The sequence below is a fragment of the Lactuca virosa genome, chromosome 3 (assembly GCF_052849685.1).
Source record: "Lactuca virosa cultivar CGN04683 chromosome 3, Lactuca_virosa_CGN04683_v6, whole genome shotgun sequence".
Classification (NCBI taxonomy): domain Eukaryota; kingdom Viridiplantae; phylum Streptophyta; class Magnoliopsida; order Asterales; family Asteraceae; genus Lactuca; species Lactuca virosa.
In genome coordinates this window covers 325704964-325720613 of record NC_136428.1, presented here as the reverse complement: position 1 = coordinate 325720613, position 15650 = coordinate 325704964, and positions in this window count along the sequence as shown.

Sequence of the window (15650 nt, the reverse complement as noted above, 5' to 3'; positions counted from 1 at the left end):
ATGCCGTAATCCAAGCTATAAAATATTTGAAGGTAGGTGAATGACGATTCACCAATTTCCACCAAGATAAACGAAATGTATTATTAGGTTTTAATTGGTTTTGAAACTCCTAGATTCTTTTGAGATTCATTGAACTTTTCAATGGCATGTTTCAATCTCGAGTGTGCCCTTCAGGTTTTGTGACTGGGATGCCGAGGATCACAAAACAAGGTGTGAAGTAACCATGCAAATATACTTGGTACCCTTAATATTTACCCCTCAATCGATGTGCCGGTTAACCACACACGCTCCAACGATACTATGATAAACATTAAGTTACCCTTTGCCTACCTTGTTAAGTCCAGGTTAGTGTGCCGGTTAACCACACACGCTCCACTAACAGCTTAAACAAAGTGCAAAGTGTAATTTCATGGATTAGCACCTTATTCACATTTTCCTAAGTAACTAAGATTGGGAATTTATAAGTGTTTAGTTACTTAGTATTTATCATTATACTTATAATGAAGGGAGAATTATAGTCCTTGTCCTACCTGTTCGGCTAACGACCCTCCACCGGTCAAGGAAGCGGTGAGTGAGAGTGGACACCCATTAAACTGTCATTTTATAGGCAGGAACCTTATACCCCCTTATAGACCGGCTTCGTGAATGAGGCCTACTAATGGTAAGACGACTTGCTCTTATACATATAATATATTAAGCTTTTAATATTATAATAGTATAAGGGTGAATTTTAGACATTTAAAATACTTGGTGGTTTAATCTATTAATTAAACTAGACTTTTAATTTAATTAAACTCAAACCATATATTTATTGATTAATAATACTCTTTTAATTAAACGCTTTAATTAACTATTAATAAAGTCCATAAGAGTTAATTTGAAATATTCAACAAAACATCATAATTCCAATTATTAAACTCAAAATTAAAACCATTTAATTAATTGTTTAAGTTATGAACCCAAGAGTTTTAGAATTCAATTCTTTTTTTTATCATAAAAAAACTTTTTCCAAATTCCAAAACTTGAGGGCAAGTTTTGTAACTCTTGAAAACTTTTGGATTCCATAACTTATGGAGTTAAATACATGTTTTATGATGAAACTTTTCATGTTCCCTAACTTAAGAACAAGTTATGGAATTCTTTAAAACATTAAGACCAAGTTTTGTAACTCCATAAAAAACTTTGAATCAATTTTTTTTTAAAAACCTTTTCATATCCATAACTTATGGAGGTTTCAAAAAACTCTTTAGATCAAACTTTTAAAACTAATAAAATAATCATATCATTTTATCTTTTACTAAATTTGACCTAATTCAACTCATATAGCAAATGATTCAAATTTTACAAATAATTAGTTTTTCACAAAAACAAGTAATTATCTTAAAATTTGACAAACGTCATGTTTTTTTTTCTTTTTTTATCCAACTTTGAAAATAAAACATTTGCATCAATATAACAGAAAACAACCCATGGCTCTGATACCACTGTTGGGTTTTGAGCATTCTAACACTCCTATGGTGTACATGCAACCCTATAAACCTTGGATCTATGTTTTCTCTATTATACATGCAAATATTAACTATTCCAAGGTTTCATCATAACTAGCATATTATGAAGCACCTATACTACAAAGTTCTAGTTAGATGACATACCTTTTGATGTAGCTTGATGTCTTCAAGCTTTAAGAGCTTAGCCCCAATAGTATGGAAGCCTCAAATGGAATCACAAATCACCAAAACACCTTGGAAGAACTTTAGAGAATATGGATACTTGGCTCACACTATGAAATCGGTTATTGCCCTCTTTAGTGTATCCACACTAACCACTAGCATAATTTCATGAACCATAAGACCCTTTATATAGTGTGGAGGATTAGGGTTAAACCCTAATACCCATGACCTTTCATTTCCTAGGATCCATGGGTTAAAGCTCCATGGATTATCCATGAAGACTTAGCCCAACCTAAATGAACTTGGCCCACTACACATATATATATCTAAGAGTCCATATTTAATTAGTTCCTTTTGATCACTTAATTAATTATAAATTAATTCTTGATCAATACTAATTAAATAATATGATTATATATTAATATATTAGAACTTATAATATATTAATATAAATCATAAATATATTATTCTCAAAAGACTATCCATATAAATTGTGTCGGTGAAGTGCAACCCAAATGGACCATGCCGGGTCGGGTCAAGTACATACCAAATATAGTTATGGACTTAGACATTAATCCAACATGAGGATGGAGAGGGAGACAGTGGCCGAGAGGTAGAGAAGATGAGGGAGGATGGAGAGTTGACTTATGAAGAGAGTGATAAGAAGTTTGCCTTGATACATGCAATTTTGCATGGATATCCACTAAACAAACATGAGGTGTCAAGCTCTAATTCATCCTAATTTTGTTTTTTGTTCTTTTAATGTGGGCGGAGAATGAGAGGGAAAGAAAAAAGAAGAGGAGTTTGGGCCTTTTTCTTGATTATGTTTGAAATTATGAGGCCTAATATCACAACTGGCATTTTAGCTAGGAAATTCTATTCCTGGGTAACCATTCAACTATTGTAAGACATATACTCTAAGTAAATCTCACTCAATGCTCATTTAGATTCACCATTCATGTTCATCAAAGAGTCTGAAGCCCTAAGATCCATGGTTTAAGTCCATGCTCATTTAGATTCACCATTCATGTTCATCAAAGAGTCTGAAGCCCTAAGATCCATGGTTTAAGTCCATATTGGACTAGGATTTCCTTATTGGGCCTAATGGACCAATAAGCACCCAAATTCAACTTTATTGGACTTCGAAGCCCTAATTGGATCCTAAATGGACCCAATTCACAAATCTATAACATTTTGGACCATTTGGGCCTAGAATGATTCATTCTAACCCTAATGGGCCTTAATGGGCCATAACAACTCCACTTAACCCTAATAGACCATATAATCCATTCTTTTATACTGTTAGGCCGTGAACCATCAATAAGGGCCCAATGGGCCGAAAACTATTTATTGGGCTTCACAAACTCGAGCAAAACCAAGAGTGGGCCAAGTAAGTTTAATTCCATTTATACTAAGCCCAAATTCTCGGCCCATGCTAAAAAGAAAAAAAAAGGAAAAAGGATTAAGGAAGGAATTAGGAGGTGATGACAACTCATAATTGTCTAACATACTTCTAGGTAATCACAAACACCCATGAAATCTTTACCCTCCATGCAAGGCCTTCTCTTCCTCCCCTATTTCTGCCTCTCGGCCGTAAGCAAAAACACACACACAAACAATACCAAAACTCTCTCTAAATACACAATCAAGAGAACCTCTCCACTTTCATCATGAATTTCGAGAATTAGAAGCATTCCAAGGAGGTTTTTCATTCAAAAATCACTCCAAGTTACATTCAAGTGGTAAGATCTCATAAATCTAAGTAACATATTTTCTTTCTACATTCATTTACTCCTCTTACCACCTTAAAATTCATGATCATGCTCCCTAGAACTCATCAAAATTCGAAGATCCCTTCAAGGAGCTAACTAGAGCCAAAAATCACAACATCTTCTTCCATTCTTTCTTCAAAAACCGAAACATCAAGCAAAGGTGAGTTCATATCCCCTTGTTTTCGGTTTTTACATGATTTTTGGGGGAGAATACAAGCAACATGTGTAGATCTATGTGTTATATGCATGTCTTGTGTGATTTCTTAGTTGATTTTGTGATTATGTGTTATTTTCTTCATAAATCTAGAAATATGTTAAGAATATGAAGTTTATCACTTGGATCTACATGCAAACCTTGAGAAAAGTATGTGTTATCACATATAATACATGTAAACTTGTAGATCTGGGATTTATACACTTAAAATAGCAAAAATGAGTGTTGTGTTCAAGGATCTATAAACTAAACTAAAAAATCAGCCCTTGACAGAAAAGTTTTGGTCCAATCTCGAACTGTTTTGACCACCTTAATGATAATATTTTTCAAAACTGTTTTACATGCAAAAAGTTCAGGTTTATACCTTTAAAATAACTACTCTCAAGTTTTCATACGATTTTTCTACAATTTCTGGCGAATTTTACAAAACTGCCTATCATCTTTGAAATAATTTCGGACCAGACTGTGAAGGTGAGCAATTTCAAACTTGTTAGAGACCATTAAAAATTATGAGAAAAAGTATGAGCAAAGTAGACAAAATTTCTAAACTCCCAGAGTTTATGGATCCAAATTTCGACTTACGATGATTTTTCTACAAATTTTCCAACAATCGGGTCAGAAAAGTCAAAAACCATAAAAATGTGTATTTTCATAAAAATCAAGCCAAAAATGATATTTTTGACAAAAATGGGTTAGAAATATTATTTTTACCAAAACTAGTTATAAATACAAGTTTTGAGTAAAACGGGGGTCAAAAGTGTTATTTTTATTAAGATTGGTCCTTAATTGAAAAAAAAAATTGAGGCTTATTGGCAAAGAACGTAGTTTTTACAAAAATAGGACTTTTATATTCAATTCGGTAAACCTCGAACTAAAACAATCAACGAAATAATAACAAATGGGTGAAATAAATCGATAACAATTTTATTGGGCCTAATTGTCACGTTACATGGCCAATGGGCCTTAAGGGCCCATTCAAGTGTATATTGAGCCCAATAATTTCCATGACATGTTTATTGGGCCATGCGACCCATTTACATGTTAATTTGGGCCTGAATTATGTGTCACATGTTTGTTGGGCCTTTGTGGTCCATTTACATGCCTATTGGACCCAAATTACCCACTTACATGTTATTGGGCCTTTGTGATCCATTTACATGCTAATTGGGCTTGGACTGAAATTTACATGATTAGTAGATCGTAACTATACCTTCACATAATTATTGAACTTCGTATACTTATACATGTACCTTTGGATTTGATAACGTACAACATACACGTAAAAATTAAACATGATATGAAAGGTTGAGAATCTAGTGAGACTTGTCGGTTGGCAGCTTTGAGTGTATAATCGTAGTCTGTAGTTATAAACAGAGTTTCCTGGAGGGAGAGCGAGAGTTTGTGGATAGATCTATACGGGGTGACCCCCCACGCCTTAGCTGCTCGCTACAGCTCGACTAGGCCAGTCTAGGGCGACAAACCTTACCTATATCAAAACCGGCGCCTGAAAACGTCAAGACGGGCGAATTAGTCATTATCAAGCATGGTTGTAACGACTCACTTAGAGACTAACTTCATCAAAGATTTCGGTATATTTATACAAATCTAGACGATACTTAAAAACATACATACATCGATACACGGTCTTGGAAATCATGGATTGCTTACACAAATATCATCATATTTGTTCATAGAAATCATGGATTGCTTACACAAATATCATCATATTTGTTCATAGAAATCATGGATTGCTTACACAAATATCATCATATTTGTTCATAGAACCTTCAAATCTTCAAGCATCTCCCAAGTGTTCTTGACTTGGAAACTCCTTTTCTCCATCATCCATTCTAAGAGATCACTCAAGGTGAGTTCATACCCCTATATTTTCATGTTTTTCTCAAGTTTTAAGGGGGTGGGGGGGATACAAGTAAAACACCAACAACTTAACTAAACTCAAACAACAGCTTTCATCAGAAAAGTTGAGTCCTATTCACGGACTGTTTTGACCAACTTAGACTTAATATCTTTCAAAACTGTTTAATATGAAAATACGTCAGGTTCATACCTTTAAAATGACTATTTGCACATCTCCATACGATTTTTCTACAATTTATGGCGATTTTTATAAAACTGCCTATCATTTCAGAAACGAATTTGGACCAGTCAGTGAATATTAACATTTTCACACAAGTTACAGACTTCTAAAAATCATAATAAAAATTATGAACAAACTAGAGACATTTTCTAAACCCTCAGAAATTACGGAATCAGTTTTCGACTCCGTATGATTTTTTTATAATTATTCCAAGAACAGGAACAGAAAAGATAAAACTAGAAAATTGCCAGTAACTCATTTACACCTTTTAACTTGCTGAGCAAGGTGTGTATTATCATATATAAATACATGTTGGTTATATTACATGTCTTTTACCTCATTATAAAGGTTTACATCATATACAAAGAGGATTTCTACCATTACAAAGCGTCTTGATAAGCTATAATAGGTATAGTTTATGTTTCCATTAACACAACAAATATATTTGGGAAGGTTTTATTCCCACAAAAAAAGGTTTTACACTCACACACCACACGTAAACTTGTTAACGTAAAGTGTGAGACATTCCTCTTAGTACTCCTAGAGTACGGGTTAAAATTCCTGGAAGTTATAACCAGAGTCTCTTGTAGGGAGAACGTGATAGTTGTATATAGATCTATATTGGGTTTGACAAACCACACCTGATCTGCATGCAACAGCTAGACCGGCAGGTCTGAGGTGACAAGTGTCATTATCTTTTTCGACGCCTGAGAAACGTCGTGGCAGGTTCATTAGTCATAGTATGGTTATAGCGACTCACATAGGGAGTTAACAACACATAAAGTTTACGGGGATTTTTCTCAAATCAAAAAGGGTTTTATGTCGATTTAAAATCACTTTTTATATCAATAAGTATGGATAGTACTGTACACTTTCAGTCTTGGAATTAAAGACAACACATCACTTTTGTAAGGAAAAAATTGGATTTTTCTTGGTACCACACAATTCATAACAAAGATCGGTTTCCAAACTCTTCATCTAAAAAGCTTATGAACTCACCAACTTAATTGTTGACACTTTTTCAAAACTACTTGTATTCTCAGGGAATCAACGAAACCAGGTAATCACAAGCTTTTGAGGATGGAATGCTACGGCGTTGAACAACTATTTTTATATCATGTTGTAATTAATCATTGAAATATGTAACACTTGAAACCATGTAATTCTTTTCCTTTATATTTATGATTGGTTGTATTGCTTTGATCACTGTTATACACGTTGTTATGATACTATAACATGAAGTCCGCCACCCCCGGACGTTTCCGCCATCCTTGGTTTGGGGGTGTGACAGATTGGTATCAGAGCATTGTTTATAGTAAACTAAGTATATCGAACCACATAAGATATACAAACTATAAATGCATTGGGACTAAAGTCTCTGATTTAAACGGTTTCAAATAACTATACTTTTTTTTTGAAATAAATAGTTTCTGGTTAAAAGTATAAGTACATACATGCATACCGGTATAGTGTCACGTCTAAGGAAAACACAAAAGAAAAACGAGGAGTTGTACACTACGAGTAGACCTTGGGATATGTAATCAGATTTGGGATAAATATAATCTGATCAACTATATTTATCCGAAGTGTGACTATTGTATGCCGGGGCATGGTCGTAGTGAGCAACAAGCCTAAAAACTTCCCATAAAAGAAAGTTGCTAAGAACCAAACATAACGTTTAAAAATACTATAGGAGTATTTTGTAATATTATAACTTATGTGAAAACTAAACAGATCCTTAATAATAGGTCTATAGTCACTAAGTGGGTACTCTAAAGTTATATATAACTTAGAGATTATAGACTTAGAATCTGTGATCATTGCCTTACTTCCTTTTCCTTGTTTGGATGTGGACCTAGGGTAGGATCACTTATTCGAAGGTCTATCATATCTTTGTTATATGTAAATAGTATGCAATATGTCATTATAGAAGTAACTAATGAGGATCAAACCCCTATAAGTATTTCTAGGAATACGACTAATATATGCTTCCTACCCCTCCTATTCTCGCACGTATAACATGGAAAGATTCTACTTACCGGGCGACTCCTAATTTCCCAACCAGGGAAATGGTGGACGGTTAGGAGAAGAACCCGAAGAAGACCCCGACGAAGAACCCGAGGAAAATGAGGTAGAAGAATCTGAAGATGAGGAAATCGAAATAATGACGAGTGAAGATGAAGACGAGGCAGAATCAGAAGAGGAACCAGAGGTGATCAACCCTCCGTAAATACCTTGTACAGAAAGGAATACTCGTGCTGCCAAGTAAGGTCATTAGCAATGACAATCCATCCATTCCTGTCTACGCAAATCAGGAGAACTCGAACTAGAGACCTTGAAACCAGAATATGCGATGGGTGAAAACTTAAGAGGAATGAATAAGAACCTAGAAGTCAAGAGCGACGGGGCTCGATACCTCCAGAATCGAAATCTGGACACCAAAGTTCGGTGGATTCAGGGACGTCGTCACGAACGAAGCACATAAAACTCGCCACTCAGTCCATCCAGGTCCAGAAAAGATGTATCTGGACCTTAAGAAACAATATTGGTGGCCGAACATGAAAGCCGACATCGCTACATATGTGGACAGTATCTGACTTGTGCCAAGGTCAAGGTAGAATAACAGAAGCCTTCGTGTTTCCTACAACAACTAGTGACACCCGAAAGGAAGTGGGAGATACACAGCTAGCGAAGGAGCAAGTCCCTAACAACACCCTCTATGGCCCCGAAATCATAAGGGAGACAACGGAAAAGATCCTACAAATTCGAGAAGGACTGAAAGCGTCTCGAGACCGACCAAATAGCTATGCAAATAAGCGACTCAAACCCTTGGAATTCCAGGTTAGGGACCATGTACTACTGAAGGTCTCACCGTGGAAAAGAACGATACGTTTTGGTGAACGTGGAAACTAAATCCAAGATAAATCGGGCCATTTGAAATCCTTGCCAGAATTGGCCACTTGCGTACAACTTCGACTGCCACAAGAACTTAATAACATACACCCGACCTCCCACGTATCAAACTTAAAGAAGTGTCTGTCCGACGAGACTCTTGTAATACCACTCGACGAAATCAAAATCAACGAGAGTCTCCACTTCGTAGAAGAACCGGTTGATATCATGGATCGGGAAATCAAGATAACGAAACAAAGTCGCATTCCTATTGTGAAGGTCCGTTGGATCATAAAACGAGGACCCAAGTTCACCTGGGAACGCGAAGACCGGATGAAACAAAAATACCCGCATCCTTTATCCAACTCTTGAAGTCCCAGTCGAAACGTCAATTTCGGGACGAAATTCCTTCTAACGGGGGGATGATGTGACAACCGTCAATTTTTGGTCAAGTCAAAGCCAACCAAAGTCAACAAGTCAAACCGGTCAACTCATCTAACCCTTGTATATTAGGGTTTCCATTATGATTCTTATTGTACTACTTGCAATCTTAATACAAAGTATCACTTAGAGTTTTCACGTGTTTAGAAATTCTAAACCCTAATCAGGGCAAGTGATGAAACTATTCGATAAAACATTATTCCTTAACTTCGAGGGCGTATAACATTCATAACAAGGCTTAACGGGGTTTACACACCTTGCATAGCGAAGCTAAACATCCAAAAAGGTCTCAAATGAAATCTCTCCAAGTATGTCAAATCTCTCCCAAATCTCTCCAAGTATGTGAAATCTCTCCAAGTATGTCAAATCTCTCCCAAATCTCTCCAAGTATGTCAAATCTCTCAAAGTATGTCAAATCTCTTCCAAATCTCTCCAAGTGTGTGAAATATCTCCAAGCATGTCAAATCTCTCCCAAATCTCTCCAAGTATGTGAAATCTCTCCAAGTATGTCAAATCTCTCCCAAATCTCTCTAAGTATGTGAAATCTCTCCAAGTATGTCAAATCTCTCCCAAATCTCTCTCTGTATGTGAAATCTCTCCAAGTATGTGTAATCTCTCCCAAATCTCTCTCTGTATGAGAAATCTCTCAAAGAATGTGAAATCTCTCCCAAATCTCTCTCTGTATGAGAAATCTCTCCAAATATATCAAATCTCTCCTAAATCTCTCTCAAAATCTCTCTCAACTTCTTATAATCACTCGGGGCATCCCGACCTGTAATTTAGTCGAAAACCGCTCGAAAACGGAAGTTTACGCGAAAAACAGCTTTAAGGAGCCGAACCCTCTTAAGGAGCCGAACGCTCTTAGGAACCGAAACCCTAAGAGGCCTCCTGGACCGAACTTCACCTTCGCTTCTGACAAGATTCGCTTCTGACAAGATTCACCTTCGGTCCCTTCTGATGAGTCGCCTGCGAGACCTCTCGGTTCCAACACACAGCCGAACCCTACCTTCGGTTCTATGCTCCTATGACCGAACCTTCGCAACTTCGGCCCCAATTTTGGATTTTCCCATTTCCTTCCCGGGTTTTGACCCAATCTTCGTTTTAAGCTCGTTTTTCGTGATTTCAACGCGGGATTTTCACCAAAACTCGTATTTTAACATAAGAGACCCTAAATATTCATTTTTAATCATATTTTTGAGGGAAATCCTTGTCCAAGAATAAAATCTATTAAGTTAGATTTTGGGGTTGAATGTTGACTTTTCCATAAAGCTATGACACAAGCAACCTCCCATACCCACTTTATGGTCACCTCAATCACTATTCATCCCTACCTAGTCAACTATTTGTCCTTTCACCACCCATTTTCCAGCTAGATTCAATACTCAAAGATGGGAAAAATCCATGTCTCTCCTCCCACTTATTACACTCTTTCTCAAGAAGAACAAACACATCTCTCTCACTTTCTCTCTCTAAAATTCGAGATTCAAAGGCTGATCTTGGGTTTTTCCTCCATATTTCGTAAGTATCTTCCTTATACACTTAAATATTCTGCTATCCTTCATCCAAATCATGGATTGCTTACACAAATATCATCATATTTGTTCATAGAACCTTCATATCTTCAAGCATCTCCCAAGTGTTCTTGACTTGGAAACTCCTTTTCTCGATCATCCATCCTAAGAGATCACTCAAGGTGAGTTCATACCCCTACATTTTCATGTTTTTCTCAAGTTTTAAGGGGGTGGGGGGGGATACAAGTAAAACACCAACAACTTAACTAAACTCAAACAACAACTTTCATCAGAAAAGTTGAGTCCTATTCACGGACTGTTTTGACGAACCTAGACTTAATATCTTTCAAAACTGTTTAATATGAGAATACGTCAGGTTCATACCTTTAAAATGACTATTTGCACATCTCCATACGATTTTTCTACAATTTATGGCGATTTTTATAAAACTACCTATCATTTCAGAAACGAATTTGGACCAGTCAGTGAATATTAACATTTTCACACAAGTTACAGACTTCTAAAAATCATAATAAAAATTATGAACAAATTAGACACATTTTCTAAACCCTTAGAAATTACGGAATCAGTTTTCGACTCCGTATGATTTTTCTATAACTATTCCAAGAACAGGAACAGAAAAGATAAAACTAGAAAATTGTCAGTAACTCATTTACACCTTGTAACTTGCTGAGCAAGGTGTGTATTATCATATATAAATACATGTTGGTTACATTACATGTCTTTTACCTCATTATAAAGGTTTACATCATATAGAAAGAGGATTTCTACCATTACAAAACGTCTTGATTAGCTATAATAGGCATAGTTTATGTTTCCATTAACACAACAAATATATTTGGGAAGGTTTTATTCCCACAGAAAAAGGTTTAACACTCACACACACCACACGTAAACTTGTTAACGTAAATTGTGAGACATTCCTCTTAGTACTCCTAGAGTACGGGTTAAAATTCCTGGAAGTTATAACCAGAGTCTCTTGTAGGGTGTACGTGATAGTTGTATATAGATCTATATTGGGTTTGACAAACCACACCTGAGCTGCATGCAACAGCTAGACCGGCAGGTCTGAGGTGACAAGTGTCATTATCTTTTTCGACGCCTGAGAAACGTCGTGGTGGTTTCATTAGTCATAGTATGGTTATAGCGACTCACATAGGGAGTTAACAACACATAAAGTTTACGGGGATTTTTCTCAAATCAAAAAGGGTTATATGTCGATTTAAAATCACTTTTTATATCAATAAGTATGGATAGTACTGTACACTTTCGGTCTTGGAATTAAAGACAACACATCACTTTTGTAAGGAAAATATTGGATTTTTCTTGGTACCACACAATTCATAACAAAGATCGGTTTCCAAACTCTTCATCTAAAAAGCTTATGAACTCACCAACTTAATTGTTGACACTTTTTCAAAACTACTTGTATTCTCAGCGAATCAACGAAACCAGGTAATCACAAGCTTTTGAGGATGGAACGCTACGGCGTTGAACAACTATTTTTATATCATGTTGTAATTAATCATTGAAATATGTAACACTTGAAACCATGTAATTCTTTTCCTTTATATTTATGATTGGTTGTATTGCTTTGATCACTGTTATACACGTTGTTATGATACTATAACATGAAGTCCGCCACCCCCGGACGTTTCCGCCATCCTTGGTTTGGGGGTGTGACAGATTGGTATCAGAGCATTGTTTATAGTGAACTAAGTATATCGAACCACAAAAGATATACAAACTATAAATGCATTGGGACTAAAGTCTCTGATTTAAACGGTTTCAAATAACTATACTTTTTTTTTGAAATAAATAGTTTCTTGTTAAAAGTATAAGTACATACATGCATACCGGTATAGTGTCATGTCTAAGGAAAACACAAAAGAAAAACGAGGAGTTCTACACTACGAGTAGACCTTGGGATATGTAATCAGACTTGGGATAAATATAATCTGATCAACTATATTTATCCGAAGTGTGACTATTGTATGCCGGGGCATGGTCGTAGTGAGAAACAAGCCTAAAAACTTCCCATAAAAGAAAGTTGCTAAGAACCAAACATAACGTTTAAAAATACTATAGGAGTATTTTGTAATATTATAACTTATGTGAAAACTAAACAGATCCTTAATAATAGGTCTATAGTCACTAAGTGGGTACTCTAAAGTTATATATAACTTAGAGATTATAGACTTAGAATCTGTGATCATTGCCTTACTTCCTTTTCCTTGTTTGGATGTGGACCTAGGGTAGGATCACTTATTCGAAGGTCTATCATATCTTTGTTATATGTAAATAGTATGCAATATGTCATTATAGAAGTAACTAATGAGGATCAAACCCCTATAAGTATTTCTAGGAATACGACTAATATATGCTTCCTACCCCTCCTATTCTCGCACGTATAACATGGAAAGATTCTACTTACCGGGCGACTCCTACTTTCCCAACCAGGGAAATGGTGGACGGTTAGGAGAAGAACCCGAAGAAGACCCCGATGAAGAACCCGAGGAAAATGAGGTAGAAGAATCTGAATATGAGGAAATCGAAATAATGACGAGTGAAGATGAAGACGAGGCAGAATCAGAAGAGGAACCAGAGGTGATCAACCCTCCGTACATAGCCAAGGTTCCCACAAACCGCTTCGACTACATCGGACATGTGAGCCGTTGGCCAACCGTGATCGAGGGTTGGAATCGACAGCAACGACAGCGATCACCATTTAGAGACCAACGAAGTTGCTATGACCTCAACCACGGGGGACTGACTGACAGAGCCCTCCCGGCGAAGACCCGGCAGATCGCGAACATCGGGGATTAAAACATGGGGACTGCAAATCGAGTATGGAAACTGCACGCTACTACAGACACCACCATCTCACGTACCCGAGACTTGGAAAGAGACTGTTATCCCAGAGACAACCTTCTTAAGAACCTTATCACCGCTCGGGCGGAGGCAAAAGAGAAACAGGGTAGACGCACGACAATCGAAGAGAGAATGGTTGTATCCAAGCGTCGATTGACAGAGCTGCAAGGTGCATCAACTTTGTCTCAGGCATTGCAAGGGACGGATCGTCGTGAGTAGAGTTCATACTGCTCACAAGACCTTGTAGATTAGGTTCATGAGTATGCGTTAGTGCTACTCTATTCTATGTGTAAGCTTAACCCTGCGATTTAAGTGGTTATTCTAATCGGGGGATTTATTTACTATCAAAACTTTTCCTTACAATGAGTTGGTGTAGACCTGCATCGAGGTCAAAAATTTTCTCTGAAACTAAGATTACTAGAATCATATCAACAAAATGGGCTTACGGCATGCCCATTAGACTCGAAGGTCTATTAAGTCTTACTCATGCAACTAAGCATACATCAAGTGGTCGAAAGAAGGACCTAGCTTGGATCAAATTACAAGGTTTCACTTGGATACAGAACTACTAAAATACATGGGTTTATTACAGACTTTCATTAGGAATTACTTTCAGAACACCATAAAAATCGAAATACAATACACTTAGAACTAAAATAAACTTAGTTGGATAACCCACGACGCATAGCCCTTTCTAACGACTCATTATCGTCTCACCTTTAAACATTTTGGCTGAAGGGTGCCTTCTTCGTAGACCTATAGGGTGCGATCATACCAACACTAATGCACCGGATCCCATCAGAACTCCTCAGCTAAGAGTGTTTGGGCAAAGATAGTAACTAGGATGGGTAAATTTAGCATTCGTACAAAACCTACTTCTACCCATTTCCGTAACCCCATCTCAGGAGTGTTTAGCATAAACACTAAGAATAGTACAGCAATGTGCGAAATTTTGCATATGTGAATATAAATTGTAAGAATGCACTTGAGATAATCATCCCCACTCACGAAGTCGTTTTTCATCATGAAACAGAATTATGTCTTCACCAAGAGGTAACCAACCAACTAGCAAGGCACCAACCCTGCAGATAGACTCTGCTACTTTTCAAGCTGCAGTAACGGCAGCCGTGGTAGCCGTCATGGCGCAACTCAATGCTAACCACGCCAGCGGGCGCGGAGATGGCGCCGGAAATACTAACTGCGATAACAATCAAGAACACCAGCGGGCGACTACCAACGAAAATGCCTCAGACCACAAACCTAAGAGCAAGAAACAGAAGTTTTGGGACAAAAAGCAATGTAACCCATCTCAAAAACTCGCTAAAGGACAGCGATCCGTGGCTGCTCCTATAATTACGACAGCAGTCGCAACTCATGCCTCGACATCAACCACAACATCTGTCACTCAAGCACCGGACATAAAATATATGGGGACACTTCCAAACTGTAACAAGTGTAACTACCATCACACAGGAGCTTGCCGGATTCTACACTGTAACAACTGCAACAGGAAAGGACATACCGTCCGCTTCTGTAGGACCCTGACCTAGCACATCGCTTCAACCACCAATACTGGTGTAAATCCAGTATGCTACCTATGCGGTGAAAAGGGACACTTCAAGAGGGACTGTCCAACCGAGAGGAATGACGGAGGAATGGGAGGAGTGTGACAACCGAACCAACGAAAGCAACAAGGAACCTTATTAGGACTTTTGGAACGTTTTAAAACAAGAATATTTAAGTACCATATGTCTGTAATGTACGTGGAATGTTGCTAAGATTATCGTCTTTAAAAGTAGTTGGAATACTCTCTCGTTCAATTAAATCAAAACACTTATGCGCATCGAGCGAACATCTAGAGGTCTGTTAGGGATCATAATATGAAGTATCATCGCTAACTATCAGAACACGTATACTACCAGTACTAGTTGCTGCAATGTGAATCATCTACAGTAATAATAACACCGACCAACACAGAACGTACTAACAAGAGGCAAAGGATGCTCTATCTCCCTAACAAACATTTCATTCGAATACAACTTAACACATGTTTTACTAGGAAGTTTCGATAACTTCATTCGATTTGGATTGGTTTAGTCCTCACCTTCCCAATTAAATGTGCTACGGAAAGACCCCTCACCTAACCTCCTGAATATCGAA